Genomic DNA, 14,434 nt, shown 5'->3' with positions numbered 1-14,434 from the left:
CCTGTAGTCCCAGTTACTCTGGGAGGATGCTGAGGTGGGAGGGTCGCTTGAGCCTAGGAGGTTGAGGCTGCAGTTAGCCATGATTATGCCACTCCACTCAACCTGGCTGACAAAGTAAGACCCTGTCTCAAAAAAAGAAAAAAAAATTCATGACATAATTCCTATATGAAACAAGCTGTTTGGGTGAACTGAAGTTATATATGGCATATAAACATATGATTTACTTGCAGCTTTGAATAAAAAATCTATGTAGAATAAAGTAGTGTAATAATTAAAAGTTTGGACTTTGGAGTCCCCAACCCTCAATTTATTTCCAGTGCTGTGGTTTGCTTATATGTAAAATGGATGGGGGTGATAATAGTACATATCCTACTGAGCTGTTAAGAGGACTAAATGAAAAGAAGCCAAATAAATATAAGGGATAAAATCTGTGATATAGGTCTCAGTGTCCCTGAGCTTTTCATCCCAAGGAACGGGGAAAGGAGAATGAATTGAGTGAATAGAGGTTTGCATTATTGAATAAATATTTATTGAACATCTACTGAGTGCTGAGGATAGAAATGAGACCTAATCAGGGAGCTTACAATCTAATTAAATTTTAAGAGGCTATTAAAATTAAAACTTTGTAGTAGGCCGGGCATGGTGGCTCATGCCTGTAATCACAGCACTTTGGGAGGCTGAGGCATGCAGATCACTTGAGGCCAGGAATTCAAGACTAGCCTGGCCAACATGGTGAAACCCTTTCTATACTAAAAACACAAAAAATTAGCTGGGCGTGGTAGCGTGCGCCTATAGTCCCAGCTGCTTGGGAGGCTGAGACACAAGAATCGCTTGAACCCAGGAGACGGAGGCTACAGTGAGCTTAGAATGCACCACTATACTCCAGCCTGCGTGACAGAGCAACTCTATCTAAAACAAACAAACAAACAAAAAACAAAACAAACAAAAAACTTTGTAGTAAAGCATAGGGAAAAAATTAAATGAGGCAGCATTGTATAATGAAAAAAAATACAAGTTTGAATCCCTTTGATTATTGGCCCTATTGCCTTTCAATGTGATCTCAGAAAGTTATTTAATCTCTCTACATAAACAAGAGAATAATAATATATACCTTACTGAGAAATAAAAGATATAAAGTATATTAATGAGTCTAAAATAGTGCCCTACCCTAATAGATCCTACATAAATGTCAATTTTTTTTCCTCCCTGAAGGAAAAAAAAAGCATATAAAATTATATCTATGCAGTGGCCTCAATTGCATAAAATTATATATACATATAGTCCAGTACAGAAATGAACATAGAAAAAGTGAACCAAAACTATTGATTTGGTGTGAGGTGAGATTTTTCAGTGTTTTAATCTGTCACTACTGCAATGTTATTCATGCAAGAAATAAAAAATTATTATCTTAAAAAGTCATAGTTACTTTGAGAAATAGAATACAAATAAGAAAATAATTTTTAATTTTAGAGAAAAAAATTATGGCTAGTTGTTATGGGGCCTCAGATAAACATTTTCTTTAATGATAATTTAATCTTGTATTTATATATAATATTATATAATAACCTAACAACATATTTAAAGATCCTGTGAAAGTAGTAGTATGCCTGTGTGGCCTTCCTCCAAATTTTGGATTGGCCCTCTGCTTCTGGCTTCAATCAGTAAGATTGCTCCGTACTTTGAGACTTCATCAGGCCCTGCTCTCAAGTCTTTTGGATAAGAATAAGCAAGACGCAGCTCTCAAAATGGAACCAGATAGCTCATAAGGCCTGTCGTTGTCGATGTCCACACTGCTTCCAAGCAACCAGTTTTAAAAAGAAACTTAGGAAGGGGAAATCTGTTGGCATGTCATTGTAGCAGAACAATTGTGAGCTGATGTGGATCACATATACAACTTTAGATATATTTCACTCATTTTGTTTAGAGCCCTAAAAGGTACATTCTTTTTTTATGGAGAAAGAAACTTGAGACACTAAAAGAGGTCACTTGTGACATGCAAAATACAGTAGAAAGGCATGTAATCAGATTTCTCAGTCCAGAGCTTTTCCTAATGCTTTCTATTATTGGCCTGCTGAGAATTCCCTCAGTCTTCACCACTAAATAAATGGGGATCAGAATGCATCAGGGTCGTGAGAACTAACAAAATGGTGTATTTGATTATTTGACTCCTGGGAAGCAAAATAGGCTAGAAATTATCATTAGTAATATTTGGTTGAGAAAAGATGTAACAAACCACATAGTCGTAGTCAGAACGTGGGAATGAAGTTTTGCCTCTTTTTCTCTACTGTTTGGTTTTGTATTCCCATAAGAAGGTTGTTTTAATAGTAGTTATGGCCAGAGGGAAAACAGAAAATTGGATGGTGGGTATTTTGATAACCTTTATATAAGGGAAAAGGCAGCAGCCTGTTCTAAAGAAGTTGCCGGTCATTCAGGAGTGAGGCAGCTGGGGAAAAAACAGTCTTATCTCTCAGGACACACCAACTACCAAGATAATCTAAGAGTCATTGTTGTTTACAGCTAAGTGCTTGTGAAATTGACAAATAGGTAATGTGTGCCCTGCTTGTGTGCATAAAAAGAGACAAGGCAGTGAAGTCATCAGTAAAGAGTGACCCTTCCCAAGAGACCTATTACGATGCAAGTCATCAGCAGCCCAGTGATTCCCACACATATGGTAAAGGGTATGATTTTTCTTAACATACTGAGATTTTATTAGGTCCTAACAGAATAGTAAGAAAAGTTGATTTCCTTTTGTTTTCCTCTTGGACCTGTCATCAACTTGGCAAAAACAACTATTTCTACCAATCGTGACAATAGGGCCAATGGAATACCTGCAAACACTAATTATGCCCTTTTTTGGGAGGCAGTTGTTATACTGATGCAGAATAAGTGGAAGCCTGTCTGGAAAGAGCACTCAGAAAGAACAGATTTTTATTTTCCTTGCTGAGGACTAAAATAATAATAGTAACAGTAGTTGAAATTTGTATAGCATTTGTCAGTTTTCAAAGTGCTTTTTTAAAATACTTTTTTTTTCTTTTTTTTTTATTATACTTTAGGTTTTAGGGTACATGTGCGCAATGTGCAGGTTTGTTACATATGTATCCATGTGCCATGTTGATTTCCTGCACCCATTAACTCGTCATTTTTCATTAGGTATATCTCCTAATGCTCTCCCTCCCCCCTCCCCCCACCCCACAACAGTCCCCGGAATGTGATGTTCCCCTTCCTGTGTCCATGAGTTCTCATTGTTCAATTCCCACCTATGAGTGAGAACATGCGGTGTTTGGTTTTTTGTCCTTGCGATAGTTTACTGAGAATGATATTTTCCAGTTTCATCCATGTCCCTACAAAAGACATGAACTCATCATTTTTTATGGCTGCATAGTATTCCATGGTGTATATGTGCCACATTTTCTTAATCCAGTCTATTGTTGTTGGACATTTGGGTTGGTTCCAACTCTTTGCTATTGTGAATAGTGCCGCAATAAACATACGTGTGCATGTGTCTTTATAGCAGCATGATTTATAGTCCTTTGGGTATATACCCAGTAATGGGATGGCTGGGTCAAATGGTATTTCTAGTTCTAGATCCCTGAGGAATCGCCACACTGACTTCCACAATGGTTGAACTAGTTTACAGTCCCACCAACAGTGTAGAAGTGTTCCTATTTCTGCACATCCTCTCCAGCACCTGTTGTTTCCTGATTTTTTAATGATGGCCATTCTAACTGGTGTGAGATGGTATCTCACTGTGGTTTTGATTTGCATTTCTCTGATAACCAGTGAAGATGAGCATTTCTTCATGTGTTTTTTGGCTGCATAAATGTCTTCTTTTGAGAAGTGTCTGTTCATGTCCTTCGCCCACTTTTTGATGGGGTTGTTTGTTTTTTTCTTGTAAATTTGTTTGAGTTCATTGTAGATTCTGGATATTAGCCCTTTGTCAGATGAGTAGGTTGCAAAAATTTTCTCCCATTCTGTAGGTTGCCTGTTCACTCTGATGGTAGTTTCTTTTGCTGTGCAGAAGCTCTTTAGTTTAATTAGATCCCATTTGTCAATTTTGGCTTTTGTTGCCATTGCTTTTGGTGTTTTAGACATGAAGTCCTTGCCCACGCCTATGTCCTGAATGGTATTGCCTAGGTTTTCTTGTAGGATTTTAATGGTTTTAGGTCTAACATTTAAGTCTTTAATCCATCTTGAATTAATTTTTGTATAAGGTGTAAGGAAGGGATCCAGTTTCAGCTTTCTACATATGGCTAGCCAGTTTTCCCAGCACCATTTATTAAATAGGGAATCCTTTCCCCATTTCTTGTTTTTGTCAGGTTTGTCAAAGATCAGATAGTTGTAGATATGCGGCATCATTTCTGAGGGCTCTGTTCTGTTCCATTGATCTATGTCTCTTTACAAAGGAACTGTGACTCTCTGTTTTGATGATTTGAGTTAGAGTACTTAGGGGATGCTGAGGCTGCCCTCGCAAATTTCTTTCTGACAGTCCTGGTGAAAGGTGTACCCTCTGGACCTTCCTTGGATGAGTGAGCAGGTTTGCATGATAACTCTAACATTCCAATATCCCTAAACCTTTGGATACCTTCCTCTGCAGTATTCCAAGGTAACATTACTTCATCTGATCTTCAAAATCTTTCTCTTCTGTATAATCTGTGCCATGTCACTGAACCTCTCAGAAGTTCAGTCCCACTATCTGTTAAAAAAAAAAAAAAAAAGGATAATACCATTTACTTAATAGAATTGTTTTGATGATGAAAAGAAAGCATATGTATAAAGTATTTAGCACCACGCCTAGAATGAGGGATCAGTGAATGCTATCTCAGCCCTTTGTTATATCAGGCTTTCAATACCGGGTCATTCAGCTCCTAAGGACCAGATCCAGGTCCAGAACCTAGGTCTTCTCACTGCACCATTTTGCAAAGGAAAGTAAGAGTATTCCACTTTACACCTGTCATGTACATATGGTCCATCTCATTCTCATGCTTTGTTGGATTGAACTATTCAAATAGTAATGAGGATTGATGCAACTTAAAGGAAAAGAGACTCATTTCAGTTCATCTCTCTTTATGTTCCCAACTTTCCTAGAACTTGTCTTTATTACGTTTCCTTTGTTCTGGTTTTGTTTCTGAGAAATTGTATGAAATGAAAACTAGTCCCACATTAAACTCAACTAGAGAGAGATTAAAGCATTCATATAAAGAAAGGGACTATGAAATAGCCAACATCATAATTGGAACTAGAGCACATCACAGTAAAACAAAAATTATTGATTAGGTTTTATTCTTAACACCAGTAAAGTAACTATGTGCAAGTGTAAAACCTTCACTTGTTGATTTCTAAGATTAAAATCCATAAAACTGTCCATAATCTATACCTCTCACATTTACCTCTCCATAGTAGATCAAACAAGAGTAATTAGATTTCTGCCTGACTAGCAGGGGAGAAAAACTGTTTCATTTTGGATCAAAATCTTCCTAGTGGATTGAATCACATTCTTTTCCTTTACCTATCAACACTTAGCAATTGCTTTTGTGTTTTATTTGGTTCAAACTATCAAAATGTGATTCTATAATTTTCAGTAGAAAGAATGTCAGAGTTTAAAATTTCATTCTAATTCTAAAGATTATTCTTCCCATTTCACTTTCTCCAAAGTTCTAGGCTTGATATCATTTTAAATGTGATAGTACCTGTCTTCCTCATCCCCACAAAAGAAAAATCAACTTGTAATCCGAAGCCTTAGTTCACTGAAAGGCAAACTATAATTATTGATTTAGAATATGACATTAGTACCAGAAAAGCAATTATCTGATCTTACCTTATCCCTATGCTCTTGCCTTATCCCAATTCAAATGAGACTGACACTGTGGAATATCTAATAACAATATCTAATAACAATAATTTCACCAGATGCTATTTCTGAAACAAGATTACATTCTGCACGCCTCACTTATTCTTATGTAAAACTCAGAATCTTAAACCAGCTCCTATAAAGGCATTTAATATTTCATCCACATGGGCTAAACTATCCTCCATATCAGCCCTACCTCCTGGTTACTTCAGCAAAAGATATGTAATAGGAAGCATAGCTATGGCCATAATTACTTTAAAATCAGTTTGTTCACATTTGGATCTATAGTTCTTACAAATGAAAATACAAAATTATAACATTAAAAAGCAAATCATGGCTGGGCGCAGTGGCTCACGCCTGTAATCCCAGCACTTTGGGAGGTAATCCCAGCACTTTGGGAGGCTGAGTTGGTGGATTACTTGAGGTCAGGAGTTCAAGACCAGCCTGGCCAACATGGTGAAACCTCATCTCTGCTAAAAATACAAAAATTTGCTAGGCATGGTGGTGTATGCCTGTAATCCCAGCTACTCGGGAGGCTGAGGCGGGAGAATCACTTGAACCTGGGAGGCAGAGGTTGCAGTGAGTCGAGATCGCACCACTGCACTCCAGCCTGGGGGACAGAGTGAGACTCTGTCTGAAAAAAAAATTAAAAAAAAATGCAACTCATGGTTCTGGTAATAACTTTACCAACTAGAGATAAGTCAACTGGGGTAAAAAGACAAAAGTTTCAGTTCTCATTCTGTCTTGAAAGTGACACTGGTACAGTCATGCATCACTTAACAGGGATACATTCTGAGAAATGTGTCCTTAGGTGATTTTGTCATTGTTCAAACATAATAGAGTGTACTTACACAAACTTAGATGGTATAGATAAACCAGTGACATGGTCATTTATTATCATTATCAGATATTATGTACTATACATAATTGTATGTGCCATACTTTTATACTACTGGCAGTGCAGTAGGTTGGTTTACACCAGCATCACCACAAACACATGAGTAATACATTGTGCTAGACGTTACAATAGTGATGATGTCACAAGATAGGAATTTTTCAGCTCCATTATAATCTTATGGGGTCACCATTGTATATGTGGCCCATTGTTAACTGAAACGTCATTATGCAGTGCAGCGCACGACTATATATTGATATGCTGCACTTTGGACCTGAGCACTTGAGCAGTGGCAGGAATTGATGGAAAAAAGGAAAAGAGCTTCTGGAATTTTTTGTTGTTTTTGTTTTTGTAGAGACAGGGTTTCACTATGTTGCCCGGGCTGGTCTCAAACTCCTGGGCTCAAAGTGCTGGGATTACAGAAATGAGCCACCGTGCCCGGCCTGGAAGTTTCAGAAAGAGAAAAATCGGATGTTCCTACAGAAAGGTAATACTATTTTTTAGAAGAGCTGCTGTTTTACTAGTATGTTAGTTAGTGGTTTCTTAAAAAAGAAACAAGAGCTGGCACTTTGAACATTTCAGCCTGGCATGCTATATAAAGCTATTTGTTTAGTCATAGCAAAGGAAAGATGATCTCAGCCACATAGCTTGTTTATATATGTTGGACCTGCCTTAGAACACATTTCATCCCCCTGTAGTGTTAATTGTTAATGGTAGTTTTACTTATTTTAATAAACATGATGCGAATAATAGAACTGCACCTGCATGTTACAGTTTAGACAGTGTTGTCACATACATCTCATTTGATCTTTACAACTCTGTGAAATGGGTAGTGCAGATACTGTTTTTACAAATGAGGAAGCTGAGATTCAGAGAGGCCAAGTAACTTGCCTAAGATTTCCCAGCCAGAGAGACCTAGAACTGACTCTACTATATTACATCATGTCACTTCATGGTAATAAAAGTCTTTAGTGGGGTACCGCAGGGTAAGACGTTCTATATTATCTGAGCATGTAATTATAGTAACACAGGAAGAAATGTTCGAACACGTACAAAATTTGTTTAGGCACTATTTAGGTGACCAAAAGATGGCATTAACTGTTATCTTGCGTCTGCATTGTATATTAAGGAGTATACTGTGAATAATCTTTGAGATTTTATTTTTGTGTGTGAGAAACAGGCTCACACTGTATTGCCCAGGCTGGAGTGCAGTGGTGCGCTCACGGCTCACTGTAGCACTGATCTCCCAGGCTCAAGTGATCCTCCCACCTCAGCCTCCTGAGTAGCCGGGACCACAGGCATATGCCACCATGCCAAGCTAATTTTTTTATTTTTTGTAGAGGCAGAGTCTCACTATGTTGTCCAGGGTGGGCCTGAACTCCTGGGCTCAAGTGATCCACCTGCCTTGGCCTCCCAAAGTGCTGGGATTACAGGCATGAGCCATCATGCCTAGCCTGAGATTTTCTTTAGTGATGGCTGCAATTAAATTTTTAGTGAAAATAGTTTTTTCTGATTCTAATAATGATACATTCTGGTAGGACAGAAAAATATGAATATATATATAAAATATAAAGAATGAAGTATAATATACTAGAACTCCCAGCACCTAGGGCAAACCACTGCTCCTTTCAGAATCTCTCGAAGCACATACACACGCACACATACACAAGACTTTATCCTTTTTTAAACTATCCGTCATTTTTCACTAAACAACATTTTAAATATTTTCCCATATCAATAGATGAGATCTACTTACCCATTTTTAATTGTTGATTGTATACAATGTATAGATGTACCTTTTTTTCCCCATCTAACCTTCTATTGGTGGACATTTGAGACATTTCCATTTTTATTTTGCTATTATAAATTATTGGGAAAATTTAGGACACATTCCTGAAAGTATTACTGAATCAGAGATTACTCCAATTTAAGATTACGATAAATATTGCCATACATCCCTCCAGAAATGTTGTAATTTGTATTCATGTTGACAGTGACTGAGGACAAATTTTCTCACACTTTCCATGATAATCAGGTTATGTCAAGTAATTTTCGTCTTTTCCAAAATGAATAATTGAAATGGGAACATGTGAGAAGACCCTGATGAAACTGGGAGCATTGAACCCCTGAATTCTGCTGAGTGTTCTTTGCAGTAAAAGACCCCTTCTCTATGGCCTCATGGAGAGTTCCTTACAGTTTACTGAGGAAGAGAAAACTCAGGCCTGATTTATAGATGATGCTGCCCAATATGCGATACAAACCACAAGTGGACAACTACACAAGACAGTCCCTTCTGGGACACCCCTGAAGGACAGCAGTGAAGGTAAATCCTCCCAGAAGGTACTTTGAGCAGTGTACCTAGTTATTCATTTTGCTTAGAAGGAGAAATGGCCAACAGTATGAGTCTATATGGTTTACGGGCTACAGCCAATAGTTGGCTGGATGATCAGTGACTTAGAAGGAACCTGACTGGAAAAATTGGTGACAAGGAGGTCTGGAGAAGAGATATGTGGATAGATCTCTCTAAGTGGGCAAAGAATGTTAGATATTTGTTTCCTATGTGAATGCTTATCAAAAGGTGACCTCAGAGCTTGGTAAATAATTGAATGTGGAAAGCTAAGGAAAAGGAAGAATCAAAAGCAATTACAAGACTATGATCATAGAAAACTAGAATGGTGAGAGTAGGAAGGCTCTCGGTGGGGTACTGGCATGATATACAAGTAGACGTACCACATAGCTAGTTGTCTATAGATATAGATCTATAAGGCACAAAAAATGGCATTTGAAGCTATGAGAGTACATAACTTTTCCTCAAAAGTAGCTTCCCTTTGAGGACCAAGGTCTGAGCCTTGTAGAACCTCTGATGCAGGTCAGGTAGCTTAAGAGGGAAAGAGAAACAATATTTGCCAAACAATGAGGGTTTGGTTTTGTATAAGAACAGAATAGCAATAATGGTGAAAGCAGAGAGGAGTTCAAGATTTCAAAAGACGGCTGGGCGCGGTGGCTCATGCCTGTAATCCCAGCACTTTGGGAGGCCGAGGTGGGTGGATCACAAGGTCAAGAGATCGAGACCATCCTGGCTAACACGGTGAAACCCCGTCTCTACTAAAAATACAAAAAATTAGCCGGGCGTGGTGGCAGGCGCCCGTAGTCCCAGCTACTCGGGAGGCTGAGGCAGGAGAATGGCATGAACCTGGGAGGTGGAGGTTGCAGTGAGCCGAGATTGCACCATTGCACTCCAGCCTGGGCAACAGAGCGAGACTCCGTCTCAAAAAAAAAAAAAATTTTTTTTCAAAAGACTATTCATCACACAAAAACCTGTACATGAAAGTTCATAGTAGCTTTATTGATAATAGCCAAAAACTGGAAACACCCCAAATGTTTTTCAAATGGTGATTGGTTAAACAAACTACAAAATACTACTCAACAATCAAAATGAATGAACTAGTATTATATGCAAGAATTTGGATGGCTCTCAAGAGAATTATGCTGAGAGACTGAAACCAACCTCAAAAGGTTACGTATTTATATTATTTGATTTATTCAGCATTCTCCAAACGATAAAATTATGGAGATGGAGAACATACTAGTGGTTTCCTGGGGTTGTAGAGAGGAAAGGGAGTGGGTATGACTAAAAAGGGGTAGCATAAGGGATCTTTGTGGCAATAGAACAGTTCTGTTTCTTGATTGTGGTAGTGTTAACACAAACCTACACATATGATAAAATTGCATAGAACTACCACATACACTCACATGCACAAATGAATGCATGTAAAACTGGTAAAATCTCAATTTCTTTATATAAGATGATATAAGATTTTATTATGTAAGATGTTACTATTGGGAGAAAATGGGGGAGGGGTGTACAGGATCTGTCTCTACTAATTTTCATGACTTCCTATGAATCTATAATTATTTCAAAATAAAAAGGAGAAAAAACTGTGCCAAGGGGGAAAAAAGAATATTAGGTTTAGCCAGGAGCAGTTAATTTTAGAATATTTTCTGTAGAGTGGTGAGGACAAGAGCCAAAAAAAAACAAGAGATTAAAGAAGGAAATAGATGGAAAATAGTCTCTTCTTCCAACTAAACCCAAATAATCCGCAGTACTTTCTTAACATTATAATCCATACCAACCAAAATGGAAAAGGCTTCTGAAATAAAAGAAAAAAGGAAGGATTCCTTTTTAGGCTGTAGCAAACAAAAACACAGTTTGAGGAGATTTGGGAGGTGTTATACCTTAATGTTTGAACTTGGCTGCCAGAGGAATGTAAATAGAAGACTGTCTTTTTCTATCTCGTTATCCTCCAGGAGAATCAATTTTTCCAACCAGAAATCAACATCCTGAAGGGCCAGGATCAGAGGCCATAAAAGGTTTATTACCAGCCAGATTATTATCAAGGAGCAGAGACAATGATTATTATCAAAGAGCAGAGACAATGATTATTATATTGTTGACAAACAGATACATTTGTGTTTTCTGGTCCCTTCATGTGGTACTCAGGATTAGTATTTTTAGGAAGATTAGAGAATACTTTGCAGAATACCTTAAGTGATAAAAAGTCACTAGGGAGTATATTTGCAGCTCAGCATGTGGGACCAAAGAAGTTCAGCTCATTGCCTGATCTAAAAATAATCATCCTTGATGTAGAATCCTGTTAGGTTCAGAAATGTAACATATAAGCTAAAATATTTCTACCTATCTCAGAAGTCCCAATTATACAAATTTATGTCTGCAGATCTTATAGTCTAAAATCTCATGCATCTCTCTCCAGCTCTCTCCCTGTACTTTGAATAAAGAATATATATATTCTCCAAATCTCTAGATCTCCTTCTCAAAATCTAATCACAACAAATTAGCTGTTTCTTTTAGCTTCCCATCCAGAATGGCTTGGCACAGTGGCTCATGCCCATAAGCCCAGCACTTTGAGAGGCTGAGACAGGAGGATCAATTGAGGTCAGGAGTTCAAGACCAGCCTGGACAACAGAGCAAGACTCTAGCTCTACAATTTTTTTTTTTTTTAATTAGCCAAGAGTAGTGATCCTACTTGGGAGGCTGAGGCAGGAGGATCACTTGGGCCTAGGAGTTAAAGGTTACAGTGAGCTATGATCTCCCCACTGCACTCCAGCCCAGGTGACAGGGTGAAACTCTAAAAAAATATTTTCTTAATAAAAAAAAAAGCTGGGCACGGTGGCTCACGCCTGTAATGCCAGCACTTTGGGAGGCTGAGGCGGGTGGATCACCTGAGGTCAGAAGTTCAAGACCAGCCTGGTCAACATGGTGAAACCCCATCTCTACTAAATATGCAAAAATTAGCCAGGCACGGTGGCGGGTGCCTGTAATCTCAGCTACTCGGAAGGCTGAGGCAGGAGAATTGCTTGAACCCAGGAGGCAGAGGTTGCAGTGAGCCGAGATCACACCATTGCACTGCAGCCTGGGCAACAAGAGTGAAACTTCATCTCAAAAAAAAAAAAAAGAGTCCGGGTGCAGTGGCTCACGCCTGTAATCCCAGCACTTTGGGAGGGTGAGGTGGGCGGGTCACTTGAGGTCAGGAGTTTGAGACCAGCCTGCCCAACATGGTGAAACCCTGTCTCTAGTAAAAATACAAAAATTAGCCAGGCGTGGTGGTACGCACCTGTTATCCCAGCTACTCGGGAGGCTGAGGCAGAAGAATTGCCTGAACCCGGGAGATGGAGGTTTCAGTGAGCCAAGATCTTGCCACTACACTCCAGCCTGGGTGACAGAGCAAGACTGCATCTCAAAAAAAAAAAGAAAAAAAGAATGGTTTGCTTCTAATTTCATAAAAGTTTTTCTTTGCCTTTTGATAACAACTATAATATTTCATGAATAAATGTATTTTTATTACTAACTTGGGGAAAAATCCTGGAAAACCTTGTTCATGTAAATTGGGGTTAATGTTTCAGGAAAAAAAAATAGAATCTTAAATTTTTCAAACTGGGAAAGACCTTAAAAGATTCTCTATCAAAACCCCATTCCACCCCCGCCCCACCAACTACTTTTTTTTTTTTTTAACTATTTGAGGCCAAATAAATTAGCTTCTCAAGCTCATGAAAGGCATTAAGTTAGATATTTTAATGCTGTTCTTAGAAGCTAGAGTCTAATCTTTGCCCTTTTGCCAAAAGAAGAAGCGGGGGGAAGGAGAAGGAGGGAAGAAGAGGGAAGAGGAAGGAAGAGGAAGAAGAGGAAAAGGAGGAAGAGGGGGAAGAAGAGGAGAAAGAAGAAGAGGAGGGAGAGGAGGAAGAGGAAGAAGAAGAGGAAGAGGAGGAAGAGGAAGAAGAGGAGAAAGAGGAAGAAGAAGAAAGAGAAAGAAGAAACTACTACACTACTGCTACTACTGCCGCTACCACCACCACATTTGTCTGTCTAAATTTGAAAAGACATTTAAAAGTCAATCATATTTTTTGGTTCAACTACTTGATACCAAAAGAATCTGGTCATATGTCTTAACAGCATATATATACACATAGATACATGTATATATATACATACATGTATACATGTATACGTATACATGTATACATGTATATATGCTGTATACATAGGTATACATGTATATGTTATATACACATGTATATATGTATATGTATATACATATATACACATGTATATACATATGTATGTGTGTATGCATGTATGTATATACATATGTATGTGTGTATGCATGTATGTATATACATATGTATGTGTGTATGCATGTATGTATATACATATGTATGTATGTATGCATGTATGTATATACATATGTATGTGTGTATGCATGTATGTATATACATATGTATGTATGCATGTATGTATATACATATGTATGTATGCATGCATGTATATACATATGTATGTATGCATGCATGTATATACATATGTATGTATGCATGCATGTATATACATATGTATGTATGCATGCATGTATATACATATGTATGTATGCATGCATGCATGTATATACATATGTATGCATGCATGCATGTATGTATATACATATGTATGCATGCATGCATGTATATACATATGTATGCATGCATGCATGCATGTATATACATATGTATGTATGCATGCATGTATGTATATACATATGTATGTATGCATGCATGCATGTATATACATATGTATGTATGCATGCATGCATGTATATACATATGTATGTATGCATGCATGTATGTATATACATGTATACATGTATATATACATACGTGTATACATGTATATATGTATATGTATACATGTATATGTATACACGTATATATACATGTATATATGTATGTATATATATATATATATGCTGTTAAGACATATGACCAGATTCTTTTGGTATCAAGTAGTTGAACCAAAAAATATGATTGACTTTTAAATGTCTTTTCAAATTTAGACAGAAAACATGTGGTGGTAGCGGCAGTAGTAGCAGTAGTGTAGTAGTTTCTTCTTCTTTTTCTTCTTTTTTCTTCTTCCTCTTTCTCCTCGTCTTCTTCCTCTTCCTCCTCTCCCTCTCTATATATGTATACATACATATACATATGTATACATATATACACATATATACATATACATATATACGTATATACATATTACATATATACATACATATTACATATATACATGTATGTATATACATATATACATGTATACATATATGTGTGTGTATATATATATCTTAGAGAGTGTTTGTGTGTGAATTTAT

The sequence above is a fragment of the Nomascus leucogenys genome, chromosome 1a (genome assembly GCF_006542625.1).
Source record: "Nomascus leucogenys isolate Asia chromosome 1a, Asia_NLE_v1, whole genome shotgun sequence".
Classification (NCBI taxonomy): Eukaryota; Metazoa; Chordata; class Mammalia; order Primates; family Hylobatidae; genus Nomascus; species Nomascus leucogenys.
The sequence above is the reverse complement of the archived record's forward strand: the minus strand, read 5'-3'. Positions refer to the sequence as shown.